This window comes from Mercenaria mercenaria, chromosome 5 (assembly GCF_021730395.1).
Source record: "Mercenaria mercenaria strain notata chromosome 5, MADL_Memer_1, whole genome shotgun sequence".
Taxonomy (NCBI): Eukaryota; Metazoa; Mollusca; class Bivalvia; order Venerida; family Veneridae; genus Mercenaria; species Mercenaria mercenaria.
The window spans coordinates 17,516,888-17,538,683 of NC_069365.1; the positions used below are offsets into that span (position 1 = coordinate 17,516,888).

General features: G+C 31.3%; 1 protein-coding gene across 1 annotated transcript in view; it reads left to right on the plus strand.

The window, feature by feature from the left end:
* Positions 1-21,796, plus strand: part of LOC123558805 (uncharacterized) — a 127,226-nt gene that overhangs the window by 101,816 nt on the left and 3,614 nt on the right. The gene's annotated exons all lie outside the window — the stretch shown is intronic.

Here is a 21,796-nt window from a genome sequence, read left to right on the forward strand (position 1 = left end):
GGGACTAAGAGGAGGAATAAGTTATATAGCTAATCGTTACAGCAAAGCAAACAATAAATATATGAAAGATTATGATCCTGAATTAGAATCTAAAAACATTATGTACCTCGACGCCAATAATCTTTACGGTTGGGCCATGTGCCGACCTTTGCCCTCTGGAAATTTTAAATGGGTCACTGAAAAACAATATAAGAAATTAATTGCAAAAGGTAAAACTAACTTTATAATTGAATGTGATCTTGAATATCTAAACGAATAACATAATCTTCACAAAGATTATCCCTTAGCTCCTGAAAAGATACTCATTCAAGATCAATGGCTTTCAAATTATTATAGTAAAAATATTAAAACAGAATTTGAAATAGGAAAAAGTAGTATAAAAAAATAGTTCCAACTTTAATGAAAAAAACAAAACTATGTTGTCCATTTTAAAAATCTTGAACTATATGCACAATTAGGATTAAAAGTAACAAAAATACATAGAATATTAACTTTTGATGAAAGTCCTTGGTTAAAAATGTATATTGATTTTAATACTCAAAAAAGATCTAAAGCAAAGGATTCTTTTGAAAAAGACTTTTTAAAACTCATGAACAACTCTGTATTCGGTAAGACGATGGAGAATTTACGTAAAAGAATCAATATTAAATTAACACATGATGAATTTTTTTATTAAAATATATAGCAAAACCTTCATTTGTTAGTTCAGCAATGTTTAATAAGAATTTGTTTGGTATTCATAAAGTAAAAGAAAGTTTATTATTAAATAGACCATGTTGGAATGTGTATTCTTGATTTATCAAAATATCTAATGTATGATTTTCATTATAATTACATTAAGGAAAAGTATAACAGTTCAGCAAAGCTTTTATTCACTGACACTGATTCATTATGTTATGAAATAAAAACCAAAGATGCATATAAGGATTTTTATAAGGACAAAGATTTATTTGATAATAGTGATTATGATAGTAATTCAAAGTTTTATTTTGATTACAAGAAAAAAGTAGTTGGAAAATTCAAAGATGAGGCCGCCGGCATTCCCATTGTTGAATTTGTTGGATTAGGAAGTAAAATATATTCATATTTATTAGAAAATTCATCTGAGCATAAAGCTCGGGTTAATATTCAAAAATGTAAACGAATAAAAACCATGTTGTAAAGAAAACAATAGTTCATGAAAATTACAAAGATACTTTGTTTAATTCAACCCAAACTAACCATACTTTTAAAGCTATTCGTTCTGATAAGCACAATCTTTCTAGTTATGTTATTAATAAAACATCTTTATCATGTTATGACGATAAAAGATATATTCTTGATAATGGTATTAATACATTAGCTTACGGTTATATGGAACCAAAAATTGTTAAATGAATATTTTTAACGTCTAAACCATCTATATAAATTACTGAATTCATTTTAAATTGATTAGCACAAGTAATAGAAATAGATTCATTTTTTCTGTTATTTTTGCGTTGTAACTTTGAAGAATTTTATTTTCTTTGTTTTTTAATTCCTATTTAACATTTCCTTTATCTAATTTAATTGCATCTATAAGAATAATTAAAATGCAATTTTGTTTGATTGTTACATTATTATGATTTTGCACTAAACCAGGACTAGCATTACCAACTTTCCATTGAAATAATCCAGCAACATCTTCTGTTGCAGATGTTAAAAACAAAGGAGTTTTTCTTATTATTTGCCTTTCTATTCTACTTACTTTTTTATTTATATTATTGAATATTCCCATTATATAAAAAAACCGAAATAAATCAATTGACTAGATTGACCAGATAGAATTTGACATAACTTCCTGAATCTATAGTAAATTCAACGTAATATTTACTACCTATTATCAATATGCCTGAATTTGGAATCATCTCGAACGTCATTCCTTTGCTTAAAATAATTTCAATTTTTTTCTTAAAAACCAGTGTTGTATTTTTAACCTCAGGTGGTATAAACTCACTTCCGTTTGTGTGATCACCCCGCCAGTTAAAATTAAACGAATTAAAATTTTACCAGAGTATTCAATGATAATATTAATTTCGACTATGTAATCCCCATCTTGTTGGACTAGAAATACACTAGCTTCCGCTCCTTCATAGGGATCGATATATTTTTGATTTGTTTCAATAAAACTTGTATAATATGTAATATTAGCTCGTATTCCAGATAATGCAAATAAATTTGAGGTATTTAATACCTTTTGTTGTAACTGTTTATCTTCAAAATCATATTTTATTCCTTTAAGATAATAATTCGTTACATGTAGTTGTCTCTTATTGTAATATTCAAAAAGAAACACTTCACGTTTCACTGTTTCTGTTTCTTTTTCTATTGCTTTATAATTTTCATTAAGTTCAAGAATTACTTCAGCTAAATCAACAAGTCGTTTTGTTGTAGCAACTTCGGAAGCAGAAAATTTGTCAACAGTACTTTATGTTCCAGCTAATCGTGTTTCTTGTTTAAAAAACATTTTTTACTTTTGTAATTTCTTCGGCATTAGTGGTTATTGCTTTAGCATTAGCAGTAATTGATTCTCCTTGTTTAACTGTTTTTTCAACTACAAGACCAGTTCATTTTTATTTTCTTCAACTTTAGCATTAAGCTGCGCTGTATCTTTTTGTAATTATTCTGTAAGTGTACTTAATTCCGCGTACTTAAAATTGTGACGTGTGTCAGCATTACTAATCAAGATCCGAAGTTGTTTCTTCATGTTTCCTAAGTTAGAATTAAACTCTTTTCTAAGGTTATCTAATGCTGTGTCATGGTCATCACCTCTTTGTGAAGCTGCCTTTTCCAGTTCAGATTTATATTCTGCAAGTTTATTTGAAAATGTGTCATGTAAATCTTGATTGTTTTTTATCATTTCAGTATTTAGTTTATTTATTTCTGTTCTGATTTCTAACTGATACATATTTTGTAACTTTTTCCCAGCTTCAATAATCTTCTCTTTTAGTTCTTCATATTTAATCATACTATCCTGAATTACTGAATTTGATTGTATATTATTTCAAAATTGGTTCTAAATGCTTCTTCATCTGATATCTATCAAATCAGATTTCTCTTCAGTTCTTTAATTGAATCAACCCATAGCTTTCATTTCTTTTCAATTTTACTTGTATTCAATTATTTAATAATGAATTGTTTTTAAAATCTTTTTCTAATTCTTCAATATACTTTACTTCTTCTCTAATGTCTCTTTAATACTTTTGGTGTCTTTAAGATTATAGTCTTCTTTTACACTTCGAATTTGTTTAAACACAAACCGTCTTGAACCTGCATCACTGGGTTTATCCGGATTTCCTAGGTTGATTATTTCATTACATCCCGCATCTTATGCTTTGTTCAGTGTGTTGTCAAGTTCCTTATTTTTTTGAAGATATGAGTCCATGTCCTTTTTAAGCTTTTTGAATTGTTTTCTTGTGGCATAATCGCTTAAATCAATATAAAATTTAACTTTACTTATACTGTCGGGTTCACTTATTTGTTTTACATCATTAAAAACTCCCATTATATAATTTTTATATAATTCCCGTAAAGTTTTTTCTTAGAAACTTCCTTGGTTTGTAAACATATAAGAAATCATATTTTGTTTTGTTGCATTAGCAAAAGAATTACGATCTATATTTTGTTCATTACAAATCATATCATTTTCCTTTTTGCCTGGCCTTTGAAACAAAATATAATGTGAACAGTTAATTCGGATATCTTTTGGTGTTTTATAGTAAGACTGACTTAAATAAATAACAGAACAGTTTTTATGGCGTCCTTGAATAAAGTATTTTGTTATTTCATTTTGAATCTTTTTTCTTTACATATAAGGTCATCAAATATTACTACTTTTTGTTTTTCTGATTCAAGGCTATCGCAAGGTTCAATTTGGCTGGGATCAGCCGAATATTCAAGTATTTCATTTGGATCTACATTAATTCATTTAGCAATTTTATTTAAAAAAATAATTAAATTCTGATATTTAGATTGTTCTAGGTTTTCAGGTATAATTTATCATAATATATAAGAGGTTTCCGAAGCATATGCATTAATGTATTTGTTTTTTCTGATCCGGAAGATCCACATATCAGGGCGGGTGATCACGTGAGTTTTGTTTATGATCACATTGTGTCAACCTTAATGGCTGCGCCCATGTACTAGAAGGTATTTTGTATTTTTCTTCAATTTCTCATTACATTTGAATATATTTTACCGACCATGTTCCAGCTAACAACTTTCCGGTTCCAACGATGTATCATGTTGCTATGTGAGTGTTGCCGTTTTTTACACTTACCTTGCAGAGATTTTCGAAGCGGTGATTTTTCTCTTGAAAAAGTGTGGTCACATTGAGTCCCAAATTCAAAAAAAAATACATTTTATGCATTTAAACAGGTTTGCTGTAGGTAGGAATCTACTGAAAATGCATTGAAATCATGTAGTTTGCTTCTCATGTGGCTTGTAAATGTTTATGCGTGTTTTCTACAATGTTCCTATGGATTCATGTCTGAGTGGTCACATTGTGTCATGGTCACATTGTGTCTAGTAAATTTAGTAAAAGGTGTATATAGCAAGTCATTCCAATCTTTTACATAATAGTGAGTCTTTTTAAGTGTTTTAGTGTTGCAGTTCATTAAAGGAATAAACGTACTTAATAGGTAATCCTAAAGCACTTTCGAGCTTGTCACATAACGGCTGAAAGAAAAAATCTTTTCTTTTTTTTTTTTTTTCATTATTTTTCTGTAAGCTAGTTCCTGTTTTACATCATTTTGGACCTATATTTGACACTTTGTAGCATTTTCAGGGAGGCTTTGTATAGACAGGTAAACTAATTCCACATAAGAGTGTAAAATATTCTTATTTCGTGTTGCTCAACAATCTTGAATAAACTTGTACATTATAGCTTGTACATTGTATTATGAATCTTTTGGTATGATTTTTTAAACTGTCTTAACGCATGACTTACCAAAATTGATAATAAAGAATGCAGTGCATTACATAATTATCAATCTAATAAGCATAATTGTGCTGAAAATCGTGAAATCACTGTGCCATCAATTGTAAATTAAACAAGTATTTTTTCTTTTTCAGTCACTGCAATACTTAATTGTGATATTTTCAACTAACTTCACTTTTTTGAGACTTGAGCGATGGTTAAAATATACCGCATTTATTGATATATACTGTTTTATAGTCCTTGCATTCAAATATTTATTGTCGCCAAAGCATTAATAATATACGTTACCTTCATTTGTTAAATTACTAGGAAGTGAAACAAATGTGAAAATTTTATCTTTATAAGACATTGTAAATTTAAGATATTTAAGTCTATTGAAGTTTGAAAATAAAGTATTACTATGGCCCATAACACAGCATTTATGATATGATTTTAAATTTTGATAAACCGTATCTTATGATAATAAAATCCATATACATTACTGAATGATTCCTGAATAATTTCACAGTCAGCAATCAAATTTTTCATTTTCCTTTCCAGAAACTGAAGAAATGTCCATACGCATTTCACTAACATGAAATTCTTAAGAAAACGAAATGGCAAAGGAAGAAGAATTTAGACACTGAAACCAGATACGTTACCGGTATTTTAAATTCGGAATGTGTTCTGTGCTTTATGGATGCAAAAGTGATGGAATTACTATCAGACATTGACTGATGCAATAAATGCCAGAAATGTGAAGTTTACACAAAGACGACATCTCTTAATTGTACAGGCAAGTTTAGAATTTGATAAATATAAATGCATCATTGGTCAAAATCTTACAACAAGTATCACTTTAATATTCTTTCAATTTAGTGAAAACTATATTTTTCTAGTTTAATACAACTTGTAGTATTGAAAATACAAAAACTGTATGAGATTAAAATCTACATAGGCACACTATGCTAGTTGATGTGCATAAGTGATAGAATTGATACCATATAATCACAATATAAGGTATGAAATAAATGTTTCAGAAACGAGGAGTACAACTGAGAGATCTAAGACATCATGTATGGCTGTAAATGCACAAATTGACACCATTTATAATGTTCTCAAAATAATCAGATACATTTACATTGGATTTTATATCGGAATATGTAACCAAAGTGGCAATTAATCTTTAGCGGTCATAAATTGTTTCGTTTTTAATTATAAACACCTTTATACAGTAAGTAAGTAAATCTGATTTAAATAGTGTCTGATACGTTACAAAATACCCCAGGCGTGCATTCGTAGTGCACATATTCACATCAGGTATGACTGAATTTGAACTGTGATATTGATAGTGCATATAATGATGTTAAACTGCTACTTGTGTTTAGGGTCCAGAAAATTTTCGTTACTATACTAAATGCCAGGCTGTCAACTTATCTAACTTGATGTAGGCTTCAATTTTTTTCTTCCTTTAACACAAGAACTTCGTAAACTAAGCTTAGCTAGAAATGAAAAAAGGGAAGGCATGCATCCTAGTTTAGTTTTAAAGGGAAACTAAATAAAAACAAATAAAATGTTTTATTTCATTTATAGATGAACTAAAATAATGCCCCTATTATAAAAAATAGCTTGATAATAACGTATGTAGTTATGGAATTTGCCATACCATTAAATGAACACGCTTTAAAATGTACTTTCAACTAGCATAGTGTGCCTATGTAGATTTAAATCTCTTTTCAGTTTTGTATTTTCAATACACAAGTTGTATTAAATAGAAAAAAAAATAGTTTTCACTAAATTTAAAGAATATAAATGTGATATTGTTGTAAGATTTTGACCCAAAGATGCATTTATATTTATAAATTTAAAAATTGCCTGTACAATTAAGAGATGTCGTTTTTGTGTAAACTTCACATTTTGGCATTTATTGCATCAGTCAATATCTGATAGTAATCCTCACTTTTGCATCCATAAAGCACAGAACACATACCGAATTTAAAATACGGTAACGTATTGGTTTCAGTGTTAAATTCTTCTTCCCTTTTCCATTTCGTTTACTTAAGAATTTCATGTTAGTGAAATGCGTATGGACATTTCTTCAGTTTCTGTAAAGGAAAATGAAAACTTTGATTGCTGACTGTGAAATTATTCAGGAATCATTCAGTAATGTATATGGATTTTGTTATCATAAGATACGGTTTATCAAAATTTAAAATCATATCATAAATGCTGTCTGTTATGGGCCATAGTAATACTTTATTTTCAAACTTCAATAGACTTAAATATCTTTACAATGTCTTATAAAGATAAAATTTTCATATTTGTTGTTTGTTTCACTTCCTAGTAATTTAACAAATGAAGGTAACGTATATTATTAATGCTTTGGCGACAATACATATTTGAATGCACGGACAATAAAACAGTATATATCAATAAATGCGGTATATTTTAACCATTGCTCAAGTCTCAAAAAGTAAAGTTGGTTGAAAATATCACAATTAAGTATTGCAGTGACTGAAAAAGAAGAATTACTTGTTAAATTTACAATTGCTGGCACAGTGATTTCACGATTTTCAGCACAATTATGCTTATTAGATTGATAATTATGTAATGCACTGCATTCTTTATTATTAATTTTGGTAAGTCATGCATTAAGACAGTTTAAAAAATCATACCAAAAGATTCATAATACAATGTACAAGCTATAATGTACAAGTTTATTCAAGATTGTTGAGCAACACAAAATAAGAAAATTTTACACTCTTATGTGGAATTAGTTTACCTGTCTATACAAAGCCTCCCTGAAAATGCTACAAAATGTCAAATATAGGTCCAAAATGATGTAAAACAGGAACTAGCTTACAGAAAAATAATGAAAAAAAAGAAAAGATTTTTTCTTTCAGCCGTTATGTGACAAGCTCGAAAGGGGCTTTAGAATTACCTATTAAATACGTTTATTCCTTTTAAAGAACTGCACACTAAAACACTTAAAAAGACTCACTATTATGTAAAAGATTGGAATGACTTGCTATATACACCTTTACTAAATTTACTAGACACAATGTGACCCTGGGCAAAAATGTGACCACTCAGACATGAATCCATGGAATATTGTAGAAATACGATAACATTTACAAGCCACATGAGAAGCAAACTACATGATTTCAATGCATTTTCAGTAGATTCCTACCAACAACAAACCTGTTTAAATGCATAAAATATTTTTTTTTTGAATTTGGGACTCAATGTGACCACACTTTTTCAAGAGAAAAATCACCGCTTCGAAATCTCTGCAAGGGAAGTGGAAAAACGGCAACACTCACATAACAACATGATTAAAGTAAATCGTTGGAACAGGAAAGTTGTTGGCTTGAACATGGTCGGTAAAATATATTCAAATGTAATGAGAAATTGAAGAAAAATACAAAATACCTTCTAGTTACATGGGCGCAGCCATTAACGTTGACACGATGTGATCATAAACAAAAGTCACGTGATCACCCGCCCTGACATATTAACATTCTAAAACATGAATCTGGCATCAAAGAATAAAATTGCTTAAAGTTACTAGATTTATCGGGGTTTTTTTGTATCATAATTAGGAATTTCCATTATATATAATAATATTATATTATCTTACATTCTCTTACATTATCTTACTTTATTATATAAATGCAATCAAAACTTAATGAAATAAGAATAAGAAAAAACTTAATCGGACAAAAGGTAAGAGCTTAGAGAGATGAAATAATGAGAGAAAAAATAAGAAAAGCTACTGGTCGAGAAATGTATACTGAAGTTTATAAACCAATTACAGAAGGAATAGAAAGTCAAAAAGAACAACTATCAAGTCAGTTAAAAGCATTACCTGGAATTGAAGAACGATTAAAAGCATTGCCTGTAATTGAAGAGCAATTAGCGTTACTTCAAGAAAGTATATCAGAAAATCTGACACAAGGTTAACTAAAGGAATGCAAGAAGCAGAAAAATCCAAAATACAAGAAGAATATATACCAGCAGATTGGAAAGATGAACCTGTTGAATGGATACCTGAAGATTACGGAAGAGAAAATAGGAATAGCTGCAAAACCGTTACCACCAGAGATAATAATGACAGAGAAAGAGATTAGTGAATTATCAAAAGAAGAGATTAGTGAATTAGAAGAAAACTATGTGCCAATATATAGAGAAGACAGTATCGTGGAGACATTAAATGAAGACAAAACTGTTGTATTTTTTACGTTGACTGTTTATTTTATAGACCGGAAGAACAACAAGTGACGTACAGGACGTCATAACAAAACAACAAAAGGCCGCGTTACTTAAACGTGACGCCAAGAATGGCGGGTCATTAAATATACATGTTACTTAACGTGACACTCGGGGGCCGCAAAGCTTAAATGCAGACTAAATACATGAATAGAGTAATTACAAAGTAAATCTACTTTAAAGCAGTCTCAAATAGTGTATCATTATGAAATTTGAAGGTCTAGTACGTTTAAATTTAGTAGAGTCGTAATAAATCACAGTTTTGCTATAATTAATTATATCCGTTTGGATAAATGAAGTTACTAACATTATTTCACTGCAATCACTTGAAATGTCACTGAATAAGTAGTATATGTACATCGCTGAGTAATTTAAGTGTCCATAAAATCACATGTCATGGCACGTGAAACGAATCACGTGTTTAAAGTTATTTCAACTCGAGTGGATACAGCTTGGCAATGGGACGCATGGTAACACCTCGTCTGGATCTGATACGGGCTGCTCGGATAAGACCATCTCTACCAGTGACAACGTCCTCAATGACGCCAAGGGACCAGCGATTTCTCGGAAGGTTATTGTCATGTATTTGCACTACGTCGCCAACCGTAACAGTGTCGCCATGATTGCCAGACATCTTATGAAGCTGTCGCAAAGATGTGAGATATTCATGCTTCCATCTCGACCAAAAGTGATCAGTCGTTGCAGACTTAAACCTGTAAAGTTTGTCTGCAGAATTGTGGGAAATGTCTTCTGCTGTAGCGTCTTGATCGTCAGGGTAAACAGGGGAGGTAACTCTGCGCCCATACAGCAGATGGGAAGGGGTAAGAGGTTCCTAATCAGTGGGGTCTGTAGAAATGTGCGTGAGTGGGCGGTCATTGATGATACATTCTACTTCTGTAACAATAGTTTGCAGAACTTCCAAACTCACCAGTGATTTCCCGAGTACTTTCTTAATGGATGTCTTAGTAACGCCAATGAGCCTCTCCCACCAGCATCCGTACCATGGGGCATGTTGTGGGATAAACTTCCATGAAATACCGTATGTACCGTATGTTCCAAGGATCTCAGTCTTCAGTAATTTGGCAGTGGAGATGTACGTCAGGGCGTTGTCCGACATATTGATTTTTGGTATTGCTCTCCTGCTAAAGAAACGCCGTAGAGCCAAAATCGAAGAGTCTACTGTCATGTACAATTTCTAAATGAATAGCCCGTGTATTGGCACACGTAAACAGACAAATGTAAGCCTTTTGTAGATCTCCGTCTGATGCCTTCACAGTTAACGCTCCGGTGAAGTCTATTCCTGTGACCGTAAAAGGTTGCGCATGTTTTACTCTGTCGATAGGTAACGGTGGGGGATCTAGTACCCGGTATGGTCTACTTTTAACCTTGCGACACGTGAGACACGAACGAATAATTTTCCGAACATGTTGACGATTGCTTGGAATCCAAAACTTTTGACGAATGAAGGTGACCGCTCTGTGCCGGAATGTAACTGTGTAATGTGTGCGTCCATTACAATCAGATCTGTAAAGTTATTTCTTGATGGAAGTAGGTACGGGAATTTCGTGCTGTCTAGTAATGGTGCATTGGAAATTCTACCGCCACAACGAATCAAATTGTCTTCATCCAGAAATAGATCGAGTTGTCTCAATAGATTTGGTATGGTGGTACACCGTTTTTCTTTCTGGGAAAGGTACTGTTTCACATCGTGGAAATGAATATTCTGTACGTGCTTTATTAACTGTCTGGCTGCTGTGTTGATTTCGTGCGATTCTAGAGGTCCGCGTGACTTCTTCACATTTCGGCAGTTGTTAACAAACCGGATAATGTATGCTGTAACACGTAACAGTTTCCGATACGAGCTAAATCTCTGAATGTCTATAATCTCTAGAACACTTGGGTTGGGTAGTTTACTCTGTGTGGATGTTAGTATTGTTGCTTCACTGTTACTGCTTTCACTTCCATTTTCACAACTATCATATACAATGAGTTTGCAATCACCCTGTGGAAATGACGTATCATCTTTCAACCAGATAGGACCATTCATCCACAATCTGTTGCTGAAAATTCTCGTAAGTAACTCCTCTCGACAGAAGGGTTTGAATCTGTTGGGCAATACTGCCACTGAAAACCATCTGTTAACTCCCGTACTTCTTTGACACGATTGGATATAAACACTGGTTGTGATTTTGAGGAAGATATCAATTTCAACACAATCTGGCTGTCGCTCCATAGATATACGTTTGTACAGTCAATGGTCGATGTAATATGCTGAGCAAGTCTAGATCCTGTAAGTGCAGCACAAAGTTTCGGTATTGTAAGCTGCTTTCCCGGGGTTACTCTATTCTTTGCCATAGTGAGTGTGCTCTGGTTACCGGAAACAAGATATGCATATGCGCCGTATGCTTTTGTACTTGCGTCGCTAAAGACATAAATGCAACATCTGTGGCAGCGGCATTGGGAAAGTATCGTCTGCAAAACTTCGTTTCGATTGCTTTCGCTATGTCCTCTCTTATCTTGCACCACTCTCTGATGATGTCATCTGGCAGCACTTCGTCCCACCCAAAATTTCGTTTCCATAGCAACTGCATAAGTATCTTGCCTTTCACTGTAATTGGGCTTAGTAATCCGAGCGGGTCTTTCAAAATTTCCCATTTTGTCAGAAGGCAGTCATTCATAGGCATTTTTGATCTTTGTGGAAACAACATTCCGTCAGTGAATCCCAGCGCATGCCCAACACTTTTGTGAATTTGTCCTTGTCACTGACTCCGTCAGATTCGGTTCTAGCACGCAGCAAGACCTCAAATTAAAGGCAGCTTGCTGAAAAAGTCGTCTGCTATTATTGTAAAATTTTGACAGTGTAGTGTCGTCTGGTAAGCTTGTAATTATGTTATCTACGTATAACCCTTGTTTTGATATGTTCTGTTTCGTCACATTGATGTAATTTAAGGTGCTTCATTATGGTGGCGTTTAATATGAATGGCGAGCATGTTGCTCCAAGAATGGCGGGTCATTAAATATACATGTTACTTAACGTGACAGACGGATCTATCAGATGGTTATCTAAAGAAAAAATTTTAAAAAATGAAAGCCGGAGAATTTTCTGAAGAAGCAGAAGAGGTATATGAATTGAATCCAGATGAAAGTGTTAATTTGGACTTATAAGATAAAAATAAATATCTCACGCCGCAAAAAGTTCCTAATTTATTTCACAGCGGAAAAATAACTGAAGAACATATAGAAGACATTAAAGCAAAAGCAGAAGAAGATAGAAGAAAACTATACGGTAAAGCTACTGGAAAACAAAATAAGAAATATAAGACAAAAGCTGATAAAGGAATGATAGAAAATTTAAAAGATAAAGCTACAAATATGACGAATTATAAAAATTTGATCGATGATATTATTAAATCAAAAAGTATAAGAAAAAGGGAAAGGGAATAAAACATCACAATCCATATAAAGTTTCACCAAATAGACAATATGGTAATTTATTGATTGATCTTTATAAACTTTATGGTCAAAACAAATTGATTGCTAAGGACCAAAGAACTGGAAAAGAAGTAATTAACGTTAAGGTAGATGATGATTTAATTGATTTAATTAATAAAAGATATAACAATAATAAAAAAACATTCAATACTTTCTAGAAAAATATTTAAAGAATTAACAGAAAAATCAGGATTACCTATCAATAAAAGATCCATGAAATTAAAAAAAGTAATTAGTGGTCAAGGTTATGACGTTTGTCCATGCAATCCAGAAGAATTCGGTAATAACTTAGAGCTTATTTGTGGTTCAATTGAAGCTGGAAATAATAATGAAGAACTAAAAACTGAAGGTATTAGCATAATTGATGAACTATTAAAAATGAATAAATTGTTACCAGAACAACATGAAATGTTATATAAAAATATTTTTCTTGAATATAAATGGAACAAAAAATAGTGTTAAGTTCTGACGCAGTTAAAAACAATAATAAAAATACTCCAAGCGATTTTGCAGTCAGATTCAGTCGTTCTTTAATTTTAGATAAAAATAAAACTTATGTTAATGGTTTGGATAGTATTAGCACTAAGACTTACTCTTGGCATAATATTAGTGATGAATATGATAATAAAAGAATTCGTTATAATAATGGTAAGGATTGAAAAGATATTATATTTCAAAATGGTTCTTAAAGTTATACAGACATTAATAATTATATCAGGGAACATTAATAAGTGTCACAAATTGACATACGGGCCTTATTTTATCTGTATTATAAATGCAGGTATTGCATCATCTTTTTGTAAATTTTTGAGTTATTGAGGTAAATGTCAGATTTCACGCATGAAATACCTCTCATGTTTTTCTGTTGTTCATAACTTAAATTTCCATGTAAATTTCATTAAATTCTGTTCAGTAATAAGAAAGTTGATATTTTATAAACTTCAGTAATTTATGTTTTTATCCCCAAAACCACTATAATGGGCCTCAAATTGTCAATTTAAATTCGCGCCAAAGTAGTTAGATTCCCCGGCTATATCGTGAATCCCGTGAAAATGACAATAGTCATAGCTCACGGCTTAGCCGTGAATCCCATGAAATTTAGTATTTGGCGGGACATTATCCTTTAAATAGACTGGACTAGATATGCCTTGCGCACACCACCTTACGACTTTATAGACGAATCTATGTCTGAATTATTTTCTTGCTAGAAATTTATGCTCGATCGAGGTAAGAAATTTATTTGTTAGATTTTTGTATGATTTTTGCATTACGATTTTTATTTGGTAAATTTTTGTTCATTCTACAGAATTCTGTAACATTTACTTTTCGGCATATGATTTTAGCTAGTTTCGGTATGTCAGGATGATTTATTAAATTTTTCAGACTTTTGTAAATTATTTCGAAAGAGGAATCTAAAATGTTTCATTTATATAAGATGTTAGATTTATACTGAAATTTGTAACATGATATTTATAAAGTACTTTGTTTCAAAAAACTTATGTCAAACATTTTTGTTAATTATGGAACGCCATTACTGCATTGTATGGTTATGTATAAATCTATATGGCAAGTCTAGTGCCATGTTGGTAATATATTATTGTAATATGAAATTGTGTGCCAGTCTATTGCATACACATACAATGTCCGTTTTAGTGTATGGCATTTGCTATTATATGGATGCCAACTATCATATAACGTTTGATTTATATTGAATTTTGTTAATTTGTAGTTGTAAATAATAGCTGCAGTTTATCATGTCCGTTTCTATAATGTTTCATCATATACTTTTCATATCATTTCATACTTTAACTTTAGTCTTTTAAGTAAGTAATCTTTGTAATATGGAAGTAATAAGTGACGTATTTTAATCATGTGACGTTTGAACTTAGTAGCACATATGTTTTGTATAAGTAGCACGTATTATTTATGGGAGCCTACGGAGGTATGGTGTACCCAAAGGAGCAGTTTTATGCCCTGACTTTTTTGTTTTGCTATGGTGCTTACCATATGTTATATATTTTAGCTTCTTCCGCCAGACGATTTTTCCTGGTGATGTCATAACCCGGAAGTACAATGCCCGAGGTTCACTTGTCTTCACTCGCCTGGATGTGATATTCCCAGCGCAGAGCTTTCGTCCCATGGTTGTGCCGTAAACCGCAAAGACGATGATTTTTGTTATCCTCTGAAGTCAGCTCAGGGATGCAATCACCTACCACCATATGGAGCCAACACGGAATCAACGTATTCACGGTTTAAAGGGACTGTATTTTGAATTTAGAAGCTATGTTTTGTTTGTGCTACTTAAAGTTCACAATTGAATTAAAGACCTGTGTCACGTCAGATTAGAATGGACTATAAGAACTTTTGTATCTAGAGATACTGAACTTTCTTTTTTTTTTCTTTCTTATAATCAGTTTTTTTTTCTTTTCATATCTATTCATTGTTAATAATCATCTTATGTAAATAAATTTGTAAATATTGTAAAGGGTGTTGATTTGTTTTGATGGTTACTGTCGCCGGTACGGCCTTTCCTGTCACAATAAGCAATGGTGATTTTGAATTTGATAGACCAAACATTGCTCCTATAAGTCTTGAATTTGATTTAAGTAGTTTTAAGATATTAATTTCAATTCATGATAATTTTATATTGGACTTAAGAATGTCAAACTTTCATACATTGCTTGGATTTGAGAAAAAAGCTTTGAGAAATACCGAATGGGGAACTACAACACCAACTATAACTAACTCTGTGGATACAATTCACATTTATTGTGATCTTATTGATAATTCCCTCGCTGATTAATAAAAATGTTATAAATTCAATAAGAATATATATTACAGATGTATTTGGTAGAACAATTAATTTTAATGAAGTTGAAACAAGTTTTACACTAATTTTAAAAGAAATATAATTATATAATGTACAAAAAAGTTTATGATAAAATTAAGGAATATTTATTTATGTTAATGCTCAAACTGGAGAAGAAATTATACAAGGTTCAGGTGTCTTTGACACTTTAACAAAATTGTTTTCATCTTCTGTTGCATCTTCAATCGGTAGTGTTGGGAAAAAAAGCCCTGGAAATAGCAGGAAAAACTGCCCTTGAAAGTGGAACAAAAAAGATTGGAACGGAAGTCGGGAATTTAGCTGCTAATAAAATTGCAGAAAAAAATCAAAAGTTTTAAAAAAATCCGCTCAGGCCGATGTTAAAACACCTGCTGTTGGTAATTTAATTGCTAAGGAATTACAAAAAAAAACAAATTTGAATAATGAGGAGGAGGATATTAATATAAGATTAAATAAATTATTGTCAGGATCTGGGACTTTAGCTCAGCGTAAACGTATAAACAGATTAATTTATAAAAAATAAAATAATATATAATATACATGTTTAGAACAAAACAGTATTGTGAAAGATATGAACTAACTCCCATTCAATTAGATACACCTTTATTTTTTTTGCCTTGGGAATTAATGTTAAACAACAAAAAAGTGGGTATCACTTTACAGTTAATGATAGAAGTTCATATTTTGATTGGTTTAATGGTTATTTTGAAGTAAGCTTTAAAGTTAATAAACTTGCTAATGGTAATGATTATGGTGGTGATGATCAAATTGCTTTAATTAATAATGCTGCTTTGATGATTAAACAAAATGGAAAAATTGTCTATGATTGTAATAATTTATACAAGGTAATAAATGTAAAAAATTTAGTTGAACTAATTTCTGAAAGATATACAAATACAAGGTGGAAATATCTTCGTGAAATGATGACACAATCCGCAGATACACAGCAGAATAATATAACTTTTAGAATAACAGCTTGTGTAACAAAACCCGAACATGTGTTTGTTTATTTACAACGACCTGATAAAAGTAATTCACAAGAACATAATCCACATTTATTAGATACATTCAAAATTAATGCAGCAAATAATAATTGCAAGCTGCAATATTGCCGTCTTGAAGTTGGTAATGGTGTTTTTTTTTATCCAGAAACGGAATATACAAGTATATCAAGAATTTATGATGATGCTCTTAATTATTCTTATAAACAAATTAATAAAACCACTGGAAATCTTTAAAATAGATTCAATTTTCAAAGTTTGTTTGGATTTGTTCATTTTAACTTAGAATTTAAAAAGGAAGGAATTGCAGAAAATCTTAAGCATATTACATTAACAGTTAAATTAAATATTCCGCCAGCAGCTAATATCCGTGTTTTCGCAATTGTATTGTATGAAGAAACAGTTTAAATAAATACTACTAGAAATGAACTTGTTATTGTTTAAATAAAATATATAATGACATCAAATTATATTGAATATAAAGTAAATTTAACAGACGGACAGAAAAAAAAATAGCACAAGCCTATAACAACAAAATTCCACATAGTTTTAGATTAAAATATGAACAATTACGTGGGAACTTTCCTTTACTTTTAACAAAAACACACATTAATCAAATAGAAAAGTCTATTAGGAATAAGAAGGGATTAGAAATAACAATTTCAAAAAAAAATATCCAGTCAAGGTCAAAACAGAGGTGTTATTAGTGCATTGGCTGGTCTGTTAGGTCGAACAGTACTTCCGGTAGCTGCAAAAATAGCTCCAAAAATATTAGGTCCGTTAGGCATCAGAGCTCTTTCTGGCCTTGCCAGTAAGTTACTTCGAAATGGTATGATTTCGGTAGCTAATGATAAGAGAAATATGATATCACCATATCTAACACCTAATCAAAGAAAACAATTAAGGGGAACTGGTGTAATTACATTAACACAAAAACAAAAACACGACGGCGGTTTTTTGGGTACGTTTCTTGCTAGTCTCGGAATGCCTTTGATTACATTCCTATTAAGTGGTAAAGGCATACAAATTGACTCTCAACGAAGGCCTTACAGACGAATTCCTATTGTAAAAATAATATAAAATTTATAAACAAACCTATATCTAACTTTGAAATTGAACAATGGATAAAACAATTAAAAATTAAAAACTTTTGGGGCGTATTCAGTAGAAATAATTTACCAAAAACAAAGTTAAATAAGAGGTGTGGAATGATCAATTTAAATAACTCTGTTGGGCCTGGAACACACTGGGTTTGTTATGTAAATAAAATATACTTTGATCAAACCAAGGGTTTTCTTCATAGTACTTTGTACTTTGATCAAACCAATGGTTTTCTTCATAGTACTCTGTACTTTGTACTTTGACCCATTTGGACTTCCTCCGCCAAAATAAGTAATCAAATAAATACCTGGAGTAAAGTATAACAGCATACAATATCAAAACAAAACATGTGTATTGTGTGGTCATTATTGTTTATTTTTCATAAAAATGTTACAAGATGGTATAAACATTTATGATTTATTGTATAAAATACTGAGAGTTAACAATCAAAGAGCAAATTAACAAATAATTGTTTCCTGTTTCTCATCTCAATACAACAAGTGATCTAAAAATAAGTGACGTACTTAAAATCAACTACTTGTAATCTAAAAATAAACGTGAACATTGTACACGAAGTGACGTACTTGTAATCTAAAAATAAACGTGAACATTGTACACGGAAGTGACGTACTTAAAATCAACTACTTGTAATCTAAAAATAAACGTGAACATTGTACACGGAAGTGACGTACTTTTAATCTAAAAAATAAACGTGAACATTGTACACGGAAGTGACGTACTTAAAATCAACTACTTGTAATCTAAAAATAAACGTGAACATTGTACACGAAAGTGACGTACTTAAAATCAACTACTTGTAATCTAAAAATAAACGTGAACATTGTACACGAAAGTGACGTACTTAAAATCAACTATTTATAATCTAAAAATAAACGTGAACATTGTACACGGAAGTGACGTACTTAAAATCAACTATTTGTAATCTAAAAATAAACATGAACATTGTACATGGAAGTGACGTAATACATATAAATTCCAGAGAATCTTTTTTTATTCACATATAAAATCATCAAATATTACTACTTCTTGATCTTCTGATTCAAAATTCTCACAAGAATCAATTTCATTAATATTAGAATATTCGAGTATTTGTTACACAGGTAGTGTATCGTTGCTACATAATCCAGTCTATTGTTACACTGCTGTATATTGTTGTTACATTATCCAGTCTATTGTTACACTGCTGTATATTATTGTTACATAATTCGGAAACGTAAACATTGTACACGAAAGTTACCAATTCAATTTTATACATATTTCCTCAATCAGTTTCCTTTTTTTTATTAAAGTTCCAATATTTATACTACATTTTAGTAAATTTTGATGTTTTTCAATTAAATCATAAACTAGAACAAGGTGTCGGCAATATGAATCTGTATAAGGTATACCTTTGTCATGAAGATAAAGTCCTATAGCACAATCCTTTGGGCAAGTTGATTTTAATGTTTTAATTATGAATCCAAGTTTATATGTACAAAACACAATATTTCGTTTATTTCTGCATATTTGTTTATCTAAATTTTTAATACTTTCAACACATTTATCAATATTTGAAGTATCCACATCAAAATTTTCTAGAACTTCTCCTTCTCCAAATAATTTCGTAATTTCTTCTTTTAATTCTTTCTTCAAATTCCTTTGTGTATGTCGCTTAGGCCGAGTTTCATCCGTTGGGAACTTTTTCACCATTTCGATATGGTTTTGTTAAAAAGAATGTTCCTTGGGTACCCGTTTATGACGTTTTATATCATACTTGATATACATATGTAATAATATTGTAATATGTAATATTGATGTTTAAAATCAGTATAATATTATAATATGTTGTGTGTAAGGTTAATTAGGGATGGTTCTCCGACCCTATGTATACCTATGACGGGGAATGTCATATGTGTCCTATGAGGTCTGCAAAGTGTGTGTTATCACATTTTGTGATCATGCGACACTTCATCACTTTTTGAATACAACAAGGGATCTATAGTCGATGAATTCCACTTTTAATATGCAATAACCATGCTTCGGGGAGAATCCTTCGGTTTTGTTTCCTAATTTCTTGTTATTCTATTATTTCTATAGTACAGGTATAAATCTTGATGGAAAAGTAAGTATTTGAAAATATATATGTGGTATTTAAGAAATTGTTGAAATAATGTTAGAGTGTAAAGGGGTTTATATGGAATAAACATTAGCTTGATTTAGTTGTGTCCAACCGTAATCACAGGTAAAACATTATGACTGTAAATTTGTAAAGCCTTAGCTGTACATTTTATGGGATTTCCATAATGGATTTCTGTTCTCTATTAGATGATCTCAAAAAGTCAAAATTGTTCAATATATATATAGTAGAGAAAATTTATACGAACTAATCTTATACGAAGCAGTACAAACATTTCGCAACAAGTCCAGTAACCAAATAAGATTAGTTTCTATGCTGCTTTATATAAACACCCGAATTGTAATACACATTAGACTGCTTCAACATCTGCATTATACTCAACTCTCTGTAATCATGTCATTAGCAGTGAAAGGTACCAGAGAAGCTTTATTTTCTCTCTCTGGATCTCAGGAAAACGCTGAATTTTACTGATATAATTTTCATTAAGGGATATAATTAGATTCAGACCAATTGACTTTCCTGTACATTAGGTCCGCGAGGATACAATTTCGCATTATAAATTATAAAGGAGAGAGAATTGAACGAACTAATCGCCGCCACGATATACCAGACCAACAACGGCAAAACACCTAGCAGTATAAAAGAGCGGGAAAATTTCACAACACATATATTAGTTAGGGTAATTGTTGTAAAATGTATATATAATTAAAACAAAAAAGGATATAAATACATGGAAACAAGCAAATCCGATGAGTTGGTATTTCCCGCCGAATGGGTTTGTGGTGAGGAATGGCAAAGAAGTATATCCGGCAAAAAGTTAAGAATTTTACTAAGAAGCAAATAATTTCATTAGCCAGGATCAGTTTAACAGAAAACAGATGTTTTAAGTGTACGTCATAAATGTATGTTACGTTTTAATTCTGACTAATGAAATTATTTTAAATGATATATATTTACTGTGATAAGCTTAGATTTTAGAAGTATATGGAGTTATTTGAAATGTGAGCTTGAAGTGTAACTAGAACGAAATGTTGTATTCAAGTAGTTTGGCATCAAGTGTCGTTGTTTAACATGTACATTTGAACTTAAAAGAACAGATATGTCTTTTAAAAAGAGCACAAACAACGAAGTAAGAAATTTTGAACATGGGTGGTGGTGGGGCTGATGGGTGGATTGGTGGTTGTGGTTGCAACTTCACATGCTGATAAATATTCATGGGAGGTTTAAAAAATTTAAACAAAAAATAATGATATTTTGGACGGGGTGGGGGAAAGCGGTGACTGGGTGATGGTACAAAATTTCACATGTTGATAAACATTGATAGAAAATAAAACAAATGAAGAAAAAAATTTTGGGGGGTGGGGGGGGGCGGGGGAGGGTTAATGTATGATTGGGATGGGGGACTGGGCTGAGGAGCCAGGTTCGGGAAGGGTACAACTTTGCAAGTTGATAAATATTCATGGAACGTTTGAAATATTTTAAAAATAAAGAATTAAAAAAATGAAGGGGAGGGGGTGACAAAGGCGGTGGGGGTGACCGGGTGTGGGTACATATGTTACAATAAATGTTCATGGGAAAGTTTAGTTTGTTATGTACAAATATGTCATTTTTAAACAATTATAAGGGAATAAGAGGTTTCTAATGAGATCCTGACGAAATTGTGTAAAATGCCACATTATGGTGATCTTAATTTAATTTAAGTTTCATAGTTCTAGGTCAAATATATCCCATGTTAAAGCGAAAATTGCTATATGTATAGTACAATATATAGATAACACTAAAAACTTCTAAGGGCTATACCACTGGTGTTCCTCAGGCAATTTGACTGAAACTTGACCGGCCGCTGAAATCTATAGTGGTGAACATATGCATGACGTTTTATTTAAGTATTCCCAATCACTTCCTAGATATGGTTCCGGACGGACGGACGGAAAGACGGACAGCGCCAAAACTATATCCTTCCGCCTTCGGCGGAGGATAGAAAGAACATTTTTTATTATTTTTAAACCAGA